The sequence below is a fragment of the Syngnathus typhle genome, linkage group LG13, assembly GCF_033458585.1.
Source record: "Syngnathus typhle isolate RoL2023-S1 ecotype Sweden linkage group LG13, RoL_Styp_1.0, whole genome shotgun sequence".
Classification (NCBI taxonomy): domain Eukaryota; kingdom Metazoa; phylum Chordata; class Actinopteri; order Syngnathiformes; family Syngnathidae; genus Syngnathus; species Syngnathus typhle.
In genome coordinates, this window is record NC_083750.1 from 3080641 (window position 1) to 3099965 (window position 19325).

General features: G+C 42.6%; 1 long non-coding RNA gene across 1 annotated transcript; it reads left to right on the plus strand.

The window, feature by feature from the left end:
• Window positions 1-2278: 2278 nt before the first annotated feature.
• On the plus strand, window positions 2279-10470 carry LOC133165275 (uncharacterized). Its single transcript, XR_009717555.1, has 2 exons — window positions 2279-2881; window positions 8826-10470. It is a non-coding gene; the product is annotated as an uncharacterized LOC133165275 (long non-coding RNA).
• The last annotated feature ends 8855 nt before the right edge of the window (window positions 10471-19325 follow it).

The window sequence follows — 19325 nt, forward strand, 5'->3', positions numbered from 1 at the left end:
ATTTATTGCTCCTTGTGTGTGTCTGTGTGTGTGTGAGTGAGACTGACTTTGCCATTGTGACTGAATCCACCATTAGTGATTCATTTGTGTGTAGTTAACCATTGTAAAGGCAAGGCAACATTTGATTTGTACCAAGCCAAAACCCGAGCATATGGCTCCTCTTTCTCTACCCATCTTCCGCCCCTCAGTCCTCCTCTTGTGTCTCCCATTCAACTCCAAGACTGTTGTCTTTCTTCACCCTCAGAGCAGCTTTCTAGTCAGAGCATTATTTTGCAACATGTTTGGGTATCTGTGTAGAATTGCAAGCATACGTACAGTACATGTGTGTGTGTTGGAGGTCGATGGGGACAGTCGGCTTTAGCTGTCAGCTACAATCAGACCTCACGTGCGCCTGTAATGTTGTGTATTGTCCGGACACATCACTGGAGGAGCTTCTGAGACATCCATTAAAGTTCAAAGCAATTTATCACTATCCAACTCTCCATCCCTGCCTCCCATTTCGCCCCCTCCCTCCTCCTTCTCCCCACACTGCCACAATCTCATCCTTCTCCTCGCCTCATTCCACCCTCACTCCTCTGTCTCCATCCATCACTTGAGCTTTCCAGTGTTCTGCCATAACTTGAATTATAATTTGAGTAGGATTCGTTGCGATGACCCAAGCAAACATTGTGACGCAGAAAAGGAGGTGAAGATCACCACACAACATTAGGTGGTTTGGTTGATGGTCATATTTTTTCTTAGGGCAGCAAATAAAATACAGATGATTCAAAAATAATAATAATAAATAAATAGATAAATATAAAATAGAAAATAAATGCAAAACAATTATGATTTAATAAAGAAAATCTGCAACAAATAAATAAAGATGATTAAAATAGAAAATCCATATATGTAAAATATATTTTAAAAAAAAGATTTAATAATATAAATTAATTACATCACCAGGTCCAATATTTATGTGTCCAACATGGTGAAAGTTTTGTAACTATCATTACTGTATGATGACATTTCCAAAACTGCACTGACCACATCAGCAAAACATCATAAAGGGCAAAGTAAAATGTTTCAAAAGGGGAGAAAGCAATGCAAAAGAAAACGAAAAGACTAATCTCCTTTATGGAAATTTTCTTAGATTTTTCATTTGGATACAACAAAGCAAAAATACAAAACTCTCGTGCAGTGCCACCATGGAATGCTTTGTTCAAAGCAACATATGAACCGCCGAGTGTGACAAAAGAACCTGAGAATGGCCCTAATCTAAAATGTTCCTTCAGGCACCATCCTATCAAGTTCGGCTCTTTTTTTAGCAGCCGACAAATCACAATAGCAATCTGCTCAAAGACAGAAAAATAAAAAAGCTCTCTGTGTCTTTACAGCTTGGAGTCATGAAAAGCTAGAACAAAAAAAACAAACAATGTACGCTAAGCAAAAACACTAATATTTTAGCGATACACATATTTTAGATGCTACACAATGATAACTGGAGACAAACGGGTGAAATACTAAAGTCAACCTTAAAAAATGACAGCTCTCAAAACACGCGTTCAACATGCACACAAGGTTGCATTCGGCCTTGTTTTTAATCAGTGAGATTTTGCAAATGGCCTCAGGCTTCTCCCAGGGATTAATTAGCGATGTGGCTCCACCATAGGAAATAAACACACTTACACCAGCATCAGTGCGGCATCAGCAACGCAAAAAAAAAGAAAAGTAAGAAAGTGAGTGGATTTTCAACTGTGATGGAAAAAGTTTTCACGTAAAAGGAAAATAACACTGCGACTTGATCTCTGTCCTCGCTCTCTGGCCTTTACACAATGTTACTGAGTTTCCACTTTCTTTTTCCCTTGATCTGTCTTTATGTGTTTCTGTCTTTCGCTCACACATACACACACAGGCGGCGTAATGTGTTGACAGCCTGTGTGCAAGTGAGAGCAGAAGGATGACGGCCTAAGAGAATACCTCAGGCTTTTGCACACTGCACCTTAATGTGCACACACACACGCACACAGTGGCACGCGCACACACCTACACACATTCTGGCTGTGTAAACCAGAGAGATTAGCAGCTCATTACCATACCACAGGGGGGCTGTACACGAGGGTTGACGTGGTTCTGTCTGTCTGTGTGTGTGTGTTTTTCTTGTGTCTGTAGGTGTGTGCGTGTTGCCTACATGTGTCGTACCTCCGAGCATTGTGAGCATGTGTCCTAACGACAACTGTTGGGTTATTTGTCAGTTTGGGCCACAATGTCTCTAATCAGGGGGACAGCAAAGCAGCTGTCAGGGTTTTCCAAACTATCTTGATCTATGATTATCTTGGAATGTATATAACCGGTAATAAATAACTTAGGTGGATTAGTTTTATGCTTACGTTGGTATGTAACCGGTAATAAACCACCTAACTCTGTCCCATCCTAAACAATGTCGTAAAACATCCCCTGCTCTGTTTACCTAGAGGTCAAGCAAGAGCTTTAACTTGTTTATTCAGTCTACTGTCACCCCCACCCTTTTTCTCTTAATAAAGATGGTCTTGTGGGAAGCGAGAGTCAGACGTCATTCGATCATTGCTGTACGCACAGTGACGAATGGACTCTCCGCCTGCAGGTGCCCAAAACGACTAACTTGTCTCCGAGTGGTTCTTGCAAAATAAGTTAGAGTGAGCACCACTCTAACATTTTGGTGCCGAAACCCGGGACCCTCATACCCGCCATCTGACTGACGGAGGAAGACGTGCTGCATTGTCGACAAGCCAGCGTCCATTAGGAGGACCTGGAAAAGAAAGTCCTGGGAAGAGAACTTCTTCGCTGGGCCAGCATCTTATGTCTGCCTTCGTCTGACAGAGGTGGTTGACGGGACCCGGAAATGCAACGAACCAGGGGACAAGTAAGTTAAAGCCCTAAAGTTGTGGGATTGTGTGGTTGTGAAACGCGTAAAAGTAAAAGTGCACAGGAATAAAAATAGGCAAGACAGAAGATAAGAAGTCTTGTGGAAGGAGGGGGTGTTGTAGAGTCCCCCTCCGGATGAAGTGGCTCTTCTGGAGCAGTGGTTTTCAAACTGTTTTATATATTTTTGTAAAATCTCATGTACCTCCGTGTACCCTCATTTGACAACCACTGTTCTAAGGGGTACAACTTCGCGTTGGCAGGGCTGGGTAACAGGACTGTTGTCTTTAGTTCCCAGGGAAGGAAGGGGTGTTGTAGAGTCCCCTCTCCGGATGAAGCAGCTCTTTTATTTTTAAAAGAGGACTTCGCGTAGGCAGGGATAAGAAATTTGTGTGGTTGAATGTGTGACTGGTAGGATAAATTGACTAAAAAGCAGTTCTAGCATTGATCGACGGCAATAACACAGGCTAGTAATTTGTTAGAAGGTCAATTTAAACCTGCATTGAGGATCCTCAAAGAAAATAAAAAGAGATTGGAAAAAAAAAAAACACTGGAAAAATTAAAATTAAGATGAGAAAAAGGAACGATAAATCTCTAGCTCTTGAAGGAGATGAGTTCATGGCGAGTAGATTTCTTGATTGTATGTAATACATGCTGAAGTGGAAAAAGAAAAGAGAGAGAGTTGAATTGTGCTAGACTGTGGTTGAAAGCTTCACAAGAGAGAAGAGAATAAATCCAAAAGACAAAGTTGAAAAGTACTGCGACTATGTTTGTCAGGCCGGAAGACAATGAGGCCACAGTGCGCAGGCGCACTGTCCCGGCCACGGCTCCAGCCGCAGCTCAAGCAGAAGAGCAAGAGAGGCATTCCGCTCGTGTGCAAAACTTGTATACAACAACTATGCAGTGGGACAGGCATGCTGAAAAAGTGATCCAAAAAGGCAAATGTTCTGATGTATTTCATCTAGATGATGATAATGATCTAAATGAAGATACAACGATCTTCTCCCAAAGTTCCCAAAGGGGAGAGGAAGAGAGAGAGACCAACAAGGCCGAAGGCCACCATATAATTCAAAACCCCCATCAGATTCTGACAACTGTTGGAACTGTGGGAAACGTGGACACTGGTCAAGAGAGTGTTTTAGAAAAAGAAAAACGGTGCCAGTCAAGGGGCAGAGGAAGAGGCAGAGGAAAAGTCACATTTACAGCATGACAAGCTTCCTCTCCTTTGACCCCTCATGCTAATACAGAGAAAGAAAGAATAGATGCCCATATGACAGCAAAACATGTCATTGTCAGATTATTGGAACATTTTTTGGATTATTAGAGCTCTTGTCCATGCAAGAAGTATGACAATGCTGTTTGTATGCCCAATGACAAATGACCAGAGATCAAATTGTGTGTGTACACTAAAGTTAGAATTTGCAAATCAAGTGGTAAATGAATGCAACTTGAAGATAAATAAAAAAAATTAGAATGTACTGTCCTTGTGTGCGTGGGAGGGACTAGCTCAGGGGTGGGCAAACTTTTTGACTCGCGGGCCGAACTGGGTTCTAAATTTGGACCGGAGGGCCGGACAAGGAGCAGATGGACGTAGGCGTTGTGTGAAGTCATATAAGCGACCTGTAAAGGTCATTGCATAAAAGATCTTGCCCTTTAGTAGGTAGTAAAGCATGGATATTCCAAACAATTGTTTTGAAAACAAATGCATTTATTAACAGCATTAAAAAAATAATAATTCACTAAAAAACTGCTATCAGTGATTCTCATAAAATACGACACTGTTATTATGAATGACAATCTCCATCACTTCAGTGCCTGCAGGTCAAATTAATGAAAGATGTTTATCTTATGAGATCACATCAAACGGCAAACATTCTGACCAAATATATCATCTTGAAGAATCGGTGAAAGCATACATCCAAATAAAGTAATCAAAACAGCAACACGGTGAGGGGTATCTGAAAATCAGAGCAGAGTTTTAACTCGCAAACACCTGGTAACAGAGGTGAGGAAACGGGAAACACTTGCTTAAAGTAAGCCTTAAGAACTTTACAGGTTAAGATTAGTCGCAAATAGGTGGTGCATCAATGTCCTTGAGCATCCTGCATTGTTTGAAAATGAGAATGGTCGCTAGTTTCAATCCCTGCTATGTGTACAAATCATATTCAAAATGCATTTTTTTACAATAAACTTGAGAGCCTCCCGTTCATTTTCAGTGGGAACAGTGTTGTTGGTGTCCCTTTTTTGCTAGTGCGTCATAGTCTGGAGTAAAATTTGTTGTGGCAATTCTTAGGCGAGATCCGAGGTGTTGGTCCGTTTACCTTCTGTGACGGGTTGATGTTAATGTGGCTGAACGTCACGTCGCGTACGTTGAGCCAAATTGTCCACTCTTTTTTTAACATTCGGCACTCACTTCTTTTTTTCGGGCCACTCATTTTAATGGAAGGATTCCAGGGGAAGGTTTGTGGGTGGCTTTAGCGCAAAACTGCATCTGAAAGCTCAGCGCGCGAATTATAAGAATGCTGTCGTCTAAATTCGGGACTGATACGAATAGAGCGAGAGTGCGCCAAGTCCGTACTACTGAGTACGTACACGCACTTGTGAGTGTGCACCGAGCTTTCTGACACGGCTTCCGGTAGTAAATGCGCAGGCGAGCGCTTCGCCATCTACTGGGAAAACGCAGTCATTGCAGGCAAAATGACCAAAAAAAAAAAAGTTTAATAATACAATTTGTTCAGGGTTGGCGGGCCGGATTAAACGGTCCCGTGGGCCGGATGTGGCCCGCGGGCCGTAGTTTGCCCACCCCTGGACTAGCTCATGATCGACCACAGGAAATGGCCAGCCTGTGACGAATCATTGGTGCTGGGGCCTGCCCTACGCGCGCGAGAGCTGTGCATGTGTGTTAAAATGATGAAGATTGGCTAAACTTTCAGTGTAAAGAAATTTGTTAGACTGTGGTCTATCCAATTTGCACCGCAGAACAGAAACGATTTGGAAAGATAAAAATGAGAGGAAAAGAGAAAAATGTGTTTGCGAGCAGAAATTGATCCACACTAGTGCATGTTAAGTGTTGAGCCCTCATGAGAAATTTGAAAAAGAAACGACAGAACATGCTTTCAGGAATTGGAAGAAGCAAAATTGTGAATTTAAGACATTGCAATGCTACATTTAATAGGAATAATTGATTGATGGTGTTATAAAATTATACAAACTGCTATATGCGAGCTAAATCTGAGAAATTGAGTTCTTTAAATTTAAAAACAAAGGAAAAATTCAGATTAATTTGCCAGCAGTTTTTATGAGTTGAGTTTTTTTTTGGTGGATTGTTCTATCAGGAACCTTGAGTTGAAAATGGTATATGGATGTTGTGTGGTGAGCTTGGATGAATTGAGACCAATGTGATGGTAAGACTCCTTTTTGGAGACTGTGTGTGAGATGCAAATGAGCATTGATGAATGATTGCCTTGAATGATAGGAAAATACAGGTTGAATGGTTGAAGCTGTTGGCGACTACTATGGAAAATTAGTAGAGCAACTTTGCTGAAAGAGTGGTTTTGAGTAAGTTGAATGCTAAAATGAAAAACATAGCTTTTGGATTAATGATTAACTAGAGAAAAAAACTGGAGAACCAGTAACACATGCAGAAGATGTGTGAACTGGGAAATTTAGAAGCGTTTTGAAAAGAAAGTCAAATTAAATGATGGAATCATATGTAGTGAAGAACACGTTCTCCCAAAACGTTTGTCAAGGTGTGAGGCATGGGCGTTGTCAAGCCTCAGAAGGAGGGAGTGAATAGGACAGATAGTGGAAGATAGTAATAATACAAACCTTTACGACATATGGATTTTCTAATACATTTAGTGTCATACTGTGGTAAAATTCTATTCTGGTATCATGCAATGTATATCTCACTAGTAAGCCTAAGTGTGACCGGGTCATGTTTCGGGTCAGGTTCGTGCGGGATTGTTTGGGCCTTGGTCCATGATCTCATTGGCACGAGACATCTGGTTTCCATTAACAACTGACAAGATATGCACCCGAGTGAGGAAAGGGAGGCTAACTCATAAATAATGAGGAGATATTGGGAGTAATCTGTTGGTCCTTTCTTTAAGACCCTTCCTGGTGCAGATAGGTTAGCAACAAGAGAGATTTAGAGGTTCAACAGAAAGACAGTTAAAAGAAAACAACATTATTAATTTGGATAGTTGCGGGCTAACAGGAGCATGAGAAAGAAGAGCTAAGAAGCGGGATCCAATTTGATCAGGGAGATTGGAAATTCACAACACCATATTCTAAGTCACATTTTTGAGCAAGCATGACACAGGTAATAACGTTTGAGAGGTCAAGACATAGATCAGGGCTAGATGTGGAACGCAGACCTCGTTGAGTTAATTTTAAATAATGATACTGAAGACAATGTACTGTCTCATTAAATAGGAACTATGGACAGAACGTAGCTCGAAAATAGGATGACTTACAGGACTTACAATATAAAGACGAGATCGCTGTTACTAGGAGAATTTGAAGTTTGGTAAACAAACGTTACTAGCGAATTGATGGCAGCAGCTACATTTGGTTACAAGTTTGATGTCCCAGTCTGTCACTCTCAGTGCCAGGATCCCTGAAAACTCAATCCCGAGACTCTGCCTGCAGCCATGGACGTCTACAAAACGGTGCCTGGCTTTGAGGCACCTTTGACCTTTGGCAAGGACAAAGAAAGACTGTTGTTGTGCTTGGAAGGGGCAAGTACACTCCGGAGAAAAGACGACATCCTCGGGGACGAGAAAAGACAGTGAGAAGTGGAGGAACTCACAATGTTGAAGACAAAATGGACATTTGAACAATGGACTCATTCGAGAGTGATGGATGTGTTGGCTCTGAAGCAACAACAAAAGAACACCATCTTGAGAGGGTGAGGTGCGGCAAAAGATATGGACTTGAAATGTCCAACGGCCAAATCGCACTCCGTGCTGAAACTTCGTGGGGCTTGGGGTAAAGTGGAAAGGAGCTTCATTGTGCACTGGGTTTGACAGAACTGAGGAGATTTGATAAAAATTTAATAATGCGTAGAGCTACAGAGAGAAGCATCATGGTCAGAGATTGAACAGATTGGACAAAACAAATAGGCTAAAACGGAGAGAAACAAGAGCGAGATCTGATGTTTTGGCTCATCAGGCATAAGAAGTAGAAATTGAGTTAGATACATTTTAGAATAGGACATTTGGACTAAAGTGGATTCAGTCAAGAGGAAGCTAGGTTGCTCAATGTACCTACTCAATAAAATAGTAAATTCGTTGCACCACGGTGGAGTTTGGGTGGTCAGAATGTTGGATACGTTAAATTTTTGACTTTCACACAATCATGCATAGGAGTCGCACAAGGCGACAGTTAACAAGACAATGACTGCAGTAGGGATCACTTACGACTGCACCGACATGGAAAAGTAGAAGCAAGGGAGTTGAGTAAGGGATTATATGCGGAACAGTCCGCTATACAGTTACCAATAGGAGGTTCTATCAAAAGGAGCTACATGAGAGATGTATAGAATCCCTTTGTCTGTGTTCTGTGTTCGTGCGTAATCTCTGTAAAGTTGTGTCAGGCTGTTGTCGTTTGTCTGAGCCTTGGGTGCGCGCTCGGTGTGTGTGCGTTTATGTGCACAACCTGTGTTAGGAAGAAGACGGCATGGATAAGGGAATCTCCTTTAAGACAGGAGGCAATAAATGGGAAAGCCCCTGTCATAAACGGTCTTTGGTTAGGAGGAATCATTAGGAAGTGCTCAAACTCTTCTTTCAAACACTCCTATCTGCCTCGTTAAAAAGGGCATTACAATTGACTACAAGAGTTGCAAAAAGCAGATGAAGAACATAGGTAGCATGATCAGGTCCCTCAAACCGAAAGATATGTCCAATGCAAATTTACTGCCGCCTGATCTTTCCTCCTCACAGGTCGACAACCCCATCAATCCAGGAGACTGGGTCTACATCAAGGTCATCAAAAGAAGGAACTGGGCCAGCCATGGTGGGAGGGACCATTCCAAGTCTTGCTGACTACCCCCCTCCGCAGTGAAGATCGCTGAAAGACCCAACTGGATTCACCTTAGCCACTGCAAGCTACGAGGAGTGCTGGACCCCTCATTTCGGGACGGTGACAAAGTCTGCGAACAACGATCCCAACTCCGCTAGGCGGGGGTATGTCTCGGTGTTCTTGTCATCTTAGTAGCAACGGGGCTCCACATGCCAGGTGGATCCTCTGCTGCGTTCTGGTTGGAGCATGCTATAGTCTATGGACACATCTGAACAGACCAAGTGATAATGTTGACCGTGGGAAACGATGGTCACACGATGAGAACTTTGAGGACTGGTCATGAGACCCCAGAAACCCATACAAAACCAACGCTTGGTACCGGTATGTGAAGGTCACTGTGGGAGCGCGCACACAGGGGGGATGTTATCTGTGTTTCCAAAAACTCCCCTTGCTCCACACAAGTTCACTTGGAGGCCAGAGCAATGAATGTCACTGAAGCGAAATGTATGGCATTCATGGGAGGAGTTTGATATCAACACCGTACTGTCAGTCAGTGACGCTACCCCTACCGCCCTGGACTCGCAGGAATGAATCTGTGATCAAACTATTTTGGATTAATCCCAATGTGACTGTTGGAGGACGACAGATGCCACAAGTGGCCTAAACCAGGACGCTACCTGGAATGGACTACACGTGTTTCATCCAAGAAAACAAGACCCACGGATGCATTCACGACAACTGCTCTCCAGGAGGGAACTGGATGGGAGCTTTGGACATCACCGCTGTGTGCCAGGATGGGAGAGCCATTTCAAGGTGTAAGGGCTCTCCTGCCAACATGGCTGTACCATTGGACGGGTCCTACTTCATTCGGAACGGATCGTGGCTTTATTTATATTTTCTTATTGATAGCATTATGGTCGCCTAAGGCAGAGGGACCGTGTGAGACTTTTCCTGCGATTTAACATCGGCCAGCAGGTTTTTAGACCACACAATAAGTTTGGACTGGAGTATTGAGGAAAAACCTCATCTTCACTGGAAGTTGTTGCTATCATTGTTTGTTGTTTTTGTCGTGTTTCACCCTGCACGCTCCCCAACCCGTCCGCTGTCGTCTCCGTTTTTTATTGATCTTTTTTATTATAGTTTTTTGCTATTCTTCTTTATATTTACTTACTTACTTATGTTTGATTGATCGGGTTCACATAATCATATGATAAAACAGGAGGGATATGTCAGGGTTTTCCAAACTATCTTGATCTATGATTATCTTGGAATGTATATAACCGGTAATAAATAACTTAGGTGGATTAGTTTTATGCTTACGTTGGTATGTAACCGGTAATAAACCACCTAACTCTGTCCCATCCTAAACAATGTCGTAAAACATCCCCTGCTCTGTTTACCTAGAGGTCAAGCAAGAGCTTTAACTTGTTTATTCAGTCTACTGTCACCCCCACCCTTTTTCTCTTAATAAAGATGGTCTTGTGGGAAGCGAGAGTCAGACGTCATTCGATCATTGCTGTACGCACAGTGACGAATGGACTCTCCGCCTGCAGGTGCCCAAAACGACTAACTTGTCTCCGAGTGGTTCTTGCAAAATAAGTTAGAGTGAGCACCACTCTAACAGCAGCGAGCTCAGAGAATGACTGAATATGTTTTAATCACGTAGACAATGATCAGATTAAACTGATTCTCCCCCTCGTTAAAGCTGTGACAGCAAATTTGTGGCAAGAAGAGCGGCAACACCTGGACAGATGGAGAGATGATCCAGATTTGCTGTTTGGATTTAGGGCGTGATGTTTTTTTAATTTTTGTATTTGCATTAGAAAAGAGACAGTTTTCTTTTGTTATAGTAGCGCAGATTGACTGCAGCAAGGGTGTCCAAAATTCGTCTGGAGGGCATTTGCGGCCTGCTGCATGTTTTTTGATGGCCAGATTTCCCAACCTCAGAAGTGTGGAATTTTTATTAAGTTAGTTTTGCCCGGGCATACTGTATATACGAAACATGACATCATAAACAACCATACTTGCTTTTTGATTTACTGCTGCCCCTTTTAATGTTGCTCTTGGCAGGCTCCCTGAATAGTTTTCTTTTCTTCACTTTTGGATGGACATGCCGTGCTTGGTAATGTCACATTTGCGCCATATTTTCTTCACTCTAGATGATGAGTGTCTTTAACACTGAGTAAAAGTGAGCTCAATCAGTCTCTGGGATTGGGATGAATTGTGGTCAAATTGAAAGCTTCCACTGTATTTGATTTTGCATAATGCTACTCAGCAAACAATCATGGCTACCTTTTCTTGATTGAAAATGCATTCACTTATCCATCAAGGCATGCCCCTAATAATCATCATGTTTGTTGTACATACTGCAGAGAATATTGTAATTATTCCTGAAAATGCCGCCCTCTCCCTCTAAGTCATTACAACATTCATTTGTATATTAGAAATAATTTTCCGTCTCACAGGTTTAAGTGCAAGCTGGTGGATTCACAATGACGCTGTTTATTAGCATTTGTGTGGCGGATGCTTCAGGTTTGCACACAATGCTGACCAAACTCATTTTGGTGTTACAAATCATGCTCCTGGCTGCACCTGCTGAAGTAGGATTTAAAGAAAATGTACACTTGCATCAATGAATGTGTCTGGAGGGAAATGTTAAACTTAGTCAAGTAGCTGACTCAGGGAAAGGATATGTGAATACTTTGCATGCATTTGCAGAATGAAGAGAAGCAGAAAATGGCAACGTTGAATGCTCTAAACTTGAAGTAAATAATAACAGTGGCTTTCTTCCGCGAATGCTCCCTATCTTTGGCATTTGTGTTGAATCACAAAGATTAGCAATTTAACCATTTTAAAAAGCGGAATACTGTCAGTGAACAAAGAAATGCCTCAGCAAAAATGACCTTGTACAGTGAAAAGTCAAATCTCATCTGCGGTTCTATTGCAAACTTGAGCTTCTTCTTCTTCCACTAGTCAATAGCCCATAGGAAGAAATAAGCAGTGGAAAATCCTGTTGCCAAGGTCAAGAGAGAATGCTTGATGCAATTGCTTTATCAACTGAAGTCTTCATCACCTCAGACATCCTTTATGGTGCATTGTATAGGCAAAAAGTAATGGGGCAACAGTCAAGCAATAGCAAAACATTTGGCATGGAGTCTCACTCAGTGATTGTAGGCGTGGATATTACTGCCTGTCTCCAAATGTATAGGAACAGTCTTTTGTTTTTGTTGTAAACTGAAAACATTTGGGTTTGATGAAGAGAGCCTTAGGTTTTATTTATAGCTTAGGCCTTGGAACCCTTGCTTTCTTTGGGGGGTTTTTGTATGTGAGCAAAAGTATTGGACCACTTGTGATTTGTAGCCTAGCAATTATGATGCTGATTATTCACTGTAGTGCTGGATGTCTATGCTAGCTAGCTCTTCTTCCCAATTTTGGTTTTGCTTGTGCAAGACTTCATTTTGCACTGTCCTGATCGAGAAATAAAACACAGATTTACTGAACAGGCATCGGATGGGAAAGAAGGAAACAACAAACGTAACCGTGACAACAGAAACGTTTGGAGACACCTTTCATTGATGATGGCAGAAGCAAAATGAAGTTAGTTAGTTAGTTAGTTAGTTAGTTAGTTAGTTAGTTAGTTAGTTAGTTAGTTAGTTAGTTAGTTAGTTAGTTAGTTAGTTAGTTAGTTAGTTAGTTAGTTAGTTAGTCAAGTCAAGTCAAGTTTATCTGTATAGCCCTAAATCACAAGCAGTCTCAAAGGGCTTCACATAGACAAAACAATTTACAATTATTCTCAAAGCATCCCCTGATCTTAAGCTCCCAAAAGGGCAAGGAAAAACTCTAAAAAACCCTACCAGGGGAAAATGAGAAACCTTGAGAAGGGACCACAGATGGAAGGATCCCCCTTTCAGGATCACCAGGCTGCAATGGATGCAGAGAGGGCACATAAAGTACATAATATAAAAATCAATGAAAAAGTGGATGCCCAAGTCAAACCGAAGAGCTGCCGGCGGTGCCCTCGATTGTCCTGGCAGTGTCTTTGAGGAGGGTAAGCTGCAGTTCCCTCATCCTGAATTGGTCCACGAGAATCCAGATAGCCGCTGTCAGCTTGGGTGCCACCTAACCACCTCCCCAGCCGGGGAAGGGTCGGGGGATGGGGAGAGGGAGCGAAAACAAACTACAACCGAATTGGCCACTACAGGTTAATTAAAGGCCATATCATAGAAACGTGTCTTTAAACGTCTTAAATGTTTCTAGTGAGGTAGCAGTTCAGATATCCATTGGTAGGGCATTCTAAAGCTCTGGAGCCCGAATAGAAAATGCTCTAGACCAGACATGGGCAAACTACGGCCCGCGGGCCACATCCGGCCCACGGGGCCGTTTAATCCGGCCCGTCAAACCTGAATAAATTGTATTATTTATTTTTTTGGGGTCATTTTCCCTGCAGTTACTATGTTTCCCCAGTAGATGGGGAAGCGCCCGCCCGCGCATTTACTCCCGGGAGCCGTGTCAGAAAGCTCGGTGCACACTCACAAGTGCGTGTGCGTACTCAGTAGTACGTAGTAATTTCATCTATCAGTGCTGAATTTCGAGTGTAGGCTGTGACTCAGACTCGGGGACTCGGTCGGACTCGGTCATTTTTGCTGGACTCGGACTCGGTGCTGATTTTGACCGAGTCCACCGACTCCAACCATAAAAAAAATACGTTCAATTTTATGTGACCCAATATCCAAGGTTATTCCTCTATGCCAGGGGTGGGCAAACCTTTTGACTTGCGGGCCGAATTGGGTTCTAAATTTTGACCGGGGGGCCGAACCAGGAGCAAATGGATGTAGAAAATTTTTATGTGATCTTGAGTCTTTTGCTAATTCTGCTAATCACAAGACTTTGCATTTGTTGCACACCCTGCAGCTGTTTGACACAACCGCTCCTCTTTCATGCATAAAATGAATATTTTACTTCTGGGTTTATTACGTGATTGCCACAACAATCCCTCCTTTAAAGAGAATATAATAAACCTTCAATAATGGGTTGGGAACTGATTTAATAATTCTAACATTTTCTTGTGCATTAGGAAGACATAAGAGGCAGAGGACAACAGCTTGCTTCACTGGCAACTGGAGGAAAACAACGCTGTTGACAACAACAGACACATCCACGAGCACAACTGTTTGAAAGCTGACAATCAGTGACTTTCTACTTTTCAGAGGAAAATGGAACCCAAGCACGGAGCTCTATTCAGACTTATAAAACCAAATGCCGTGTGTGTTCATGCAGTGTGTGTGCGTTTGTGTGTCTCACTCCAAGACACATGCTCGCGGCATACCTCTTCACAATCAGAAATCAGTGGATGGATGCAGAGAGAAAAGAGAATTCATTAAACTCAGCCACCCACACTAGGCGGCACAAGAGACGGAGGAAGGCAGGGAAGTTGATGAGGAGGAGGTAGATGGTGATGACGATGACGATGACAAGGATGATGATGATGATGAGAGAAAGGGCAAAGCCAGCCAGGAAAGTGTGTTAGAGAGAGGAAAATGAGGGAAAGGGAGAAGTCTAAATGTTAGTTACAATGCATTACAGAGCAGGCGTGGAAGGTGTGTGTGTAAGTCCAATGACGGTAGTTGAGGTCATCAAAATAGCATGACAACTTTTGACCAATCATGGCTTACCTCACAGAGAATGTCACATTATTGCCTATTTAGTTTTCTGAAGAAAGCCATATGTGTGTGAAACCTTGCAAATGTTTATTCTTCTCATATACATAGACATTTTGGTTGACATTTTAGCATGGAAATTGACACACAAGGTTTGCATCCACGGGCCACATAAAATGACGTGACGGGCCAGATCTGACCCTTGGGCCTTGAGTTTGACACCCGTGCTCCAATGGCACTCTAACACTAATATGACATTGGAGTATGTTGACTTGTAGAATGGGTCGTTTGAAAGCAGCCGTTCGATCTATTCCTATTTGCAAATATGGTCAGCATGGCTTTGACCTGAAAGCGACCTCAGTTGTTTCATCCTCATCCCGGACCTAATCCACGCAGCGCTAATCTGGTTAACTGGAGCTGTTTGCGAAATGAACAAAAACCTAATCTAATTCCCATTTAGCCCTAATTAAGAGATTATTGACTTCATCCAATTATCATCACCATCAAGCTTCATCAAAAGGCAAACAGCAAATTCATGAATTGAACTTTATCACCAGCCTCATTAGAGTCATTATGTGTGAACTCGGATAAAATACACAGACACACACACATGTGCGCACTCACACACATACGCTCCACTTAAAGCGTTTTACTGTCCAGAATGTCAGCAGTCATCTTCCAACACCATGGCCTGTCACAGAATGAGAGAATGTCAGAATGCATCTGAAGTGTGTGTACGTGCATGTGCGTGTGTTAGAAAAAGAGTGATTGGTAGGCTGTATATATATTGCATGTATTAGAAAGAGAGAGAAAGAGAGAATGAGAGAGAGAGCAAGAGAGAGAGAGAGAGAGAGAGAGAGAGAGAGAGAATGAGCAAGAGAGAGAGAAAGAAACAGAAGCTGAGGGATGGAGGAGCTGGAACAGGGAGGGCTTGTCCTTGAAGGAGGACAGAGGTGTTCAGCTGGATCTAATGTGATGGAGGAAACAACTGGAGCACACACACACACACACACACACACGCACACACACACACACACGGTGCATTGCTTCTCAGATTAAAAAAAAAAGTACATTTAATCCATCTGACTAAATGTGTTTGTCCCGTTGCAGCCTCCACAGAGCAGACTTTTTCTACTCGTGGCATTCGACAGCAATAGCCTGGCCCTATCCCAATTGGTCTCTGCAAAGGTCCTCAGCATCAGCATCATTATCATCACTAGCAGCGCCTCTCGATGCACCAGCACATGATCAAAGGCAAGCGTCTCAATCTTCTTCCCTCAGCACAGAGCCGTTGTGGCATCTTGGTCTTGCCATAATCCTCTCATTGATCTATTTCACAGAGTTCAGTGCGTCAGGCCTTCTGGGTTGAGGGTTAAAGAGGCTGAGGAATGCCTGCCAGAGTTTGCTGCACTGAGTGCCAGAGCTTGCTAAGGCCCGAGTGAGCTGTGTGTTGTCCTTTCCGCAAATTGTTTTCAAGGTGCTTTGCTTCTGAATTGATTTCATCCATTTATTCTTGCATTCTTGCATTGTTTTATTCTTTTGGAAGCGCATTCATTGCTTTTGTGTATACTCTCACCAGAAGCAATTCAAATTTATTTCCAATGCAATATCTCTGCATGAAATATCGGGACAAATTAATTCACCTTATTCCCTTTGAAGTCCGTAAGGGGGAATTTAGATGCAAAGGCACAAAGAGAGGCTGGAAGGTGTGGATGAAACTGGGAACAATAGAGCAGTCATTACCTCAGCTCAGCCAAATGCAGACCTTCTGCCACTCCATGTCGCCATCCACTGGTGGCTTGAAAAACTGCAAGAACGTTCTGCTTTTTCTGCTTACTTGACATCATGTGCTGTTGATAGAATAACTGCCACATGCAATTAACTCCAAGGTAATTTATACATTGTTAAATATTTTTGACAAAACCAGGACAGCTTTATTTAAAAGCATATACGAAAAGGTCGACTATTGTTTTACAAATTGAAAAGTATGTACATGAAGAGACGCACTTGGCTAAACAATATACATATATGCAAAATAATCATGTAGATCTGGGGAAAAACAATGTTCGGGTCCAAGATGAGGATACATTAGCATTCCAATCCTTCAGTCATGCGGGTCCTCACATACGTAAACTGTGTGGTGGGTAATCCTTGCTTGTTGTTGTTTTTTTCCCCTTCATAAACACAACAAACACTCATAGGCCACCTCACAAACATAAACACCCACTCGCACTCCTCCGTCTGAAACCGCACAATTTCTCCAAGCTTGTAGTACACACACACAAATTGCACTGTGAAATTGGGTCAGCAGTGGAGAGTGGGCTTTAATGCTGAGCACATACGCTCCCTAAAACTGATCTACATATTCATGTGGGTGGCTATCAAAATGACACACACACACACGCGCGCATTCGTATGAAAACATGCACGTACATAAATAACTACATGCATGAACACATTGTCCCAAACTTAGCCATCCCACGCACGTGCCCACCTGCGGACACACACACACATGCAAATGCCCGCACAAGGACAAGTAAGCACAAAGACTCACGGAATGTCACAGATATTGCAACTGTCAGCATTCTTCACAGGGCATGTATGTTCTTCCCATTCTAATTTTGGGGCCTAGATGAGCTCCTTACGCTCCTGCAGTCTATCACCCAGACTTATGTATCTTGTGCCATTGGCAAAAACAGCAAGGTGAGGTCTTGCTAAATTTCCAAATACCTTTGTGAAGAGTCACAAAAACCTGTAACACCAATTTTGCTCAAGTAGGTTCAGGAGGGAGGGAGAGCAAAATGAGATGCAATGAGAGACGCGGAGGTATCTTCCTGAGTATATACTTGTCAAAAAACAGATTTCTGACTACTTTTTTTGCCAGTGGCTTCCTTTGACAAAGCGTTTTAGACTAGATTGCAGAAGGAAGGAGGCTCGTGCTGGAAGGTGAAAAGTGAAAGGATGTAACAAAGGATTCAGCAGGCAGATCACTCTGACAGCCACTTGGGGCGGGGGGGGGGGGGGTTATGTTATTGGATGGAGGAGAAGGGTGGGGTGGCACTCTCTTTTGAAGGGAGGGATGGTCGGGTGTGTGCGTGCATGTGTGTTTGGGGACCCGCGCAGTGAGGACTGAACATTGTGATTTATTTCAGAATACTAATGTGGCTTTGATCTCGTCTGCTTAAGAAACACCCTGCTGGGACGATGGGACTGCTGGGCACACATACACCTCTCTGTCTCTGTCTCTGTCTCTGTCTCTGTCTCTGTCTCTCTGTCTCTGTCTCTGTCTCTGTCTCTGTCTCTCTCTCTCTCTCTCTCTCTCTCTCTCTCTCTCTCTCTCTCTCTCTCTCTCTCTCTCTCTGCTCTCCTTCTCTCTCTCACTAATACATGCACACAATATATATACAACCTACCTATGATCCCAGAACAGCACTCATATGCATACACGCCCTCAATGCCTCACATAAACACACTCCGAGGCATCTAATCTACTTTAACTATCTTCAAATCCTTAGAGATCCAATTACAAAGATAGAGGGGTATTTGTTTTTCCCGGTGCATCCTAAAAGACTCATTAAATTTCCATGTAGCACTAAAATTATGTGATACATCACAAATGTCTTTTCATTTTCATAATTTAAGGGGAATATGTTTAAATGGTGCCTTCTGTTATTGTTTAAATCAGATACAGTGATCAAAGGTTCTTACCTTTCTTGCTTTTGTTTTGTCATCATTCCAGTCACGGTGATGATAAGGATCCAGTTTATTGGGACGCAACAATCAATCAACGACCCACTAAAGCTTAAACGCTTGCGATTCAAATTTATACCCAGGAGGAATAAAAGATTTCCAGGCCCATTTTTACCTTACATATCTGGCTGATCACTTACTACACAGGTGTCAAACTCAAGGCCCGGGGGCCAGATACGGCCCGCCACATCATTTTATGTGGCCCGCAAAGACAAATTGTGCATCAAATTCGCGTATTACTAGAATTGCAAATTGTCTTCACTTTTAATAATATCTTTTTTCTAAATATTTGACCAGTTTGATTTGAAAACGAGTTATTTGTCAGTTTGTTTTGTCGCTTTTACTGTATATAATATGAGGTGCTCATACATTTATTTGAGTTGACAGTCATAATGGCCCTCCAAAAGAAGCTACAATGCGGCCCGCGAAGAAAATTAGTTTGACATCCCTGACTTACTACCTTGAAAAAAGGAATGCAGATTAAAACAAGTGCTAGCAGTTAGGTTCATTGCCGGCCGGGTCATACCAAAGACTATAAAAATGGGACCCATTGCCTCCCTGCTTGGCACTCAGCATTATGGGTTGGAAAGATTTCCAGATCTGGAATCTAACCGTTAGATCACCAAATGATTCCCGAGCGCGGCACCGCTGCTGCTCACTGCTCCCCTCTCCCCCAGGGGATGGATCAAAATCACATGGGGATGGGTTAAATGCAGAGGACAAATTTCACCACACCCAGATGTGTGTGTGATGATCATTGGGACTTTAACTTTTAACTTACTTCTGTGTGAATACAACTGCATAAACACACTGGAACACACACAATAACAAATTCTGCTCTCGTGTCCCTGACCTGTTCATAGCTCGAACACTCCCGTGCTCAGGAAGAATAGATAATAATTTACTGGAAGAATAGATTAGGCTATTTCGCATCAGCCTGACAAGCCAGAGTCAATGCTAAGGAAACTGGTTAGATCTTACAAATGATCAAAATGTGTGCAACATGGAATTTCT